Source organism: Macrobrachium nipponense, chromosome 19 (assembly GCF_015104395.2).
Source record: "Macrobrachium nipponense isolate FS-2020 chromosome 19, ASM1510439v2, whole genome shotgun sequence".
In the NCBI taxonomy this organism is placed as follows: Eukaryota; Metazoa; Arthropoda; class Malacostraca; order Decapoda; family Palaemonidae; genus Macrobrachium; species Macrobrachium nipponense.
In genome coordinates, this window is record NC_061088.1 from 34,012,807 (window position 1) to 34,016,363 (window position 3,557).

The window sequence follows — 3,557 nt, forward strand, 5'->3', positions numbered from 1 at the left end:
AGTCTTGGCAGGAGTTGGTGGAACTCTGTCCTCTGCCACAGCTTTTTGGGAACCATTCCTTTTCCCAACCACCCTGAGTGATTCTCCAGACGTGGAGAACTGATTACATAAATTATTTTTGAGGAGTCGTTGGTGTTTAGTGTGTAATTTGGCAGGATATTCTTTCTTTTCGTTGGTCTCCACCTTTCTGGACCCTCTACCCTTTGGTATATATGTGTTGATGACCTTTCCATTTAAGTGTGCAGGTGTTTCCTGTGTTAGGTATTAAGTGTGTGTGTTGTTATTTATTGTATTTATGAGGCTCGGGTGTCATTTCTGTCTGTAATTTTTGTATTAAAATTCAGTTTTATTAGAGTAGTTTCTTTGACCCTTTGAATTGAGTTGGTACACCTTTGTTATGATTATTTTTCCACCTTTTGTGGGCTTTGTATTTGTTTTTGTGAATATATATGTGTTTTGATAAGAGTGATAATTGTGGTGGATACCAAGCCATCACAATTGGCGACAATATTGACAGGATGTTTACGTTCCTGAGTATTCACTGGTGTGTACAAAGTTAATTCTTGGGGTTTTTTGTAAGGCAGCATTTTTACACCACCTCGTGTTTCAGGTGATAATTTAAGTGTTTTTTAGTATAGTTTGGTGTGGACTTTTGTGGTCATCATGTCCGTTGTTAATGTGTTAGAGCTCCTTAGCGGAGAGGGATGGCAAGAGAGGCTTGCAGAGCTGAATAGGGAAGAGTTGGAACAGGTAGCACAACAATTGGAATCTGAATATGATGTATCCATTAGAAAGGGATTATTGCTATTGCAAATATATGATTATGTAAGAACTGTAAAGGCAGGTGGGGAAAAAGAAGGGAAATCGGTTAAAGGAGAATCGTCTGTCGAAAATTTTGGCTAAGCAAATAGCTCTGACACAGATGGAGTTCGATATTGAAAAATTTAAGGATGAGGAAAGATTAAAGGAGAGGCAGTATGAAATAGCCATAAGAATGACAAGTCCTTCTTCTTCCCCTCTACCTGCTCAAAATAGGTCGGTAACGCCTGCTATTAATTTAGCGCAGGCCCTCAAATTTGTGCCAAAATTTGAAGAAAATAATTTAGGTGAAATTTTTGTAGCCTTTGAAAGGATTGCCACAAGGTTGGAGTGGCCCCAGTAGTATTGGACCACTTTTAATGCAAAGTAAATTAATTGGTAAGGCTCAAGGAGTATACGTAACTTTAGAGGAGGATTTGTCCGCGGATTATGACAGTGTGAAGGCTATTGTCTTAAAAACCTATGAGTTAGTCACGGTAGCCTATAGACAACGCTTCAGGAACCTACAGAAAAATAAGGAATACACTTTCGTCGAATTTGCAAGGGTGAAAGAACAATATGCCAATGATTGGTTAAGTCGAAGGAAGTGTTGGATTTTGAAAGGTTGAAAGAGTTAATGTTGGTGGAGGAGCTCAAGAGGTGTGTGCCGGACAAATTGAAGGTCCACCTCGAAGAATTGAAATTGGGAGACCGTGCAGGAAGTAGCTATAGCAAGTGCCTAATATTATTTGTCTCCTAAGAATGAAATAGGGGTGTAACGGCCAATGTGAACTCAGAGTTGGGGTAGAATATGAAGGAATAATGATGATGCTAGGGTGTTTATCAGAAATAATTATAGGGGTAACAATCAAGGTAAGGCCCAAGGTAACGATACCAATAATTTTTCTGGCAATAATCGTTTTTCTTCCAACAGAGGTAACGGGGGATATAATTATACAATCCTGAAAAATTGAGGAATATGTCATGTTTCTTTTGTAACAAAATGGGACACGTAAAGAGTCAGTGTTTATCTTATAAGAAATCGCAACAAGTTGGTGGTAGGCCCGTAATGGGCGTTGAAAAGCGAGAGAGAGAGAGAGAGAGAGAGAGATGTTCTTTCTTCAGATCTCCATTACATGAAGAATGAGTAAAAATGTGTTTTATTTAACCTTGGGAAGCCACCATTGAATATCAACAGTGACAACTTAAACACAGCTCTATAAACGCTCGATAGTTATGGCAGATGACGTCAGCAAGCAGCTGTTTCTCTCTCTCTAGAGAGAGAGAGAGTTGCCTGATTTGGTTGCAACATTGACAGATATCCATTAGCAAAAGTTGAATAATAGTTGTGCATTGAAAATAATGAAAATTTTAATAAAACTGTTGTTTTACTGTGTCTAATCATATTGCATGTATTATTACCATATTATAGTATTATGATATGAACATAGCGATCTACCATTTGCATTCTGGTTTTGTTTACATTCTTAAAATAATCAACTGATGTCGTTTTACCAATATCATCACTGTTTTTAGTTGCCGAATGGAACTTAATTCAGAGATATGCCTATAATATATAATGTGAGAATTATTGTCAGTTAATATCATAATGGGAATCTGTTCATGTATGTTGGTGGTCGTCGCACTGCAACTAGGTTTAGCCTACCAATGAACGTCATACATATACCTTGAATAGGCTATTTATTATGAAGATATGCCAATAATATATAAGGTGAGAATAGTTTAATTACCTTTATTGTCAGTTAATATCATAATGTGAGTTGTTTCATGTATGTTGGTGATTATTGGACGGCGGCCGAGGCTTAGCCTACCGATAAACATCGCATAGCGACACGTTTGTCCCGCGATGCTGCGATTCATACCATCGATATAGCATGAGAAGCGGTCCAAGAAAAAACCCGTGAATGACTGATTCTATGAGTACTGATCCGCGATTAAGCGATGCCTCACTGTACATCCATACCATCAACTGCCATCAGGTACCAGCATTTGTGTCTGCTCTACACGATTTGTGTGTCAGTTCTGATAAACTTGCATTTTATTCAGCCCAGTTCATTGAGGATGCATGTAAACTTTTCTGTCTGTCATATTCTCATTTTCTTTGTCCTACCTCCTGTATACTTTTCTGGCTATGTCATATTCTCATTTTCTTGATGTCCTACCTCATGTATACTTTTCTGGCTATGTCATATTCTCATTTTCTTGATGTCCTACCTCATGCCCACCAGATGTATTGCTCCGACAGGATACAGGCAGTGGAACAGCCAGACGTGTGTGAAGAGTCCATGGCGAGACTGAAAGCCTTCCTCCTTAAGGCCGTTTTTCTGGACTGCTGCGATCTCGGGATATCATATCCCAATCTGGACGGTGTTGATGGTAATTCTGGAAAGGACATCAGCAATGTAGTTGGAAGAGCCCTTCAAGTATGATGGTGCAGGAGAACTCTGATATTGCAAACAGGTGGAGCTGCTGCTGCCCTGACCAAGAGTCTACATTTTTGCTGAAGGCATGTGCTGAAGGCATGGATCAAGGGTTGATCATCCGTTTCCACTATGAACAGCCATCCCTCGTATGTGTCTGAAAAGTCAAATACCAAAGTGGACTGCCAGCAAACTATCAGGCTAACATGGAGTATTTCTGTTCTGCTGAAGATAGCTGTTTGCTAATGAATACAGACAGCCTTTGTCTCGTATCCTGCTTGAGTACTGCACCCGTCGACGTGTTACTTGCATCAGTTG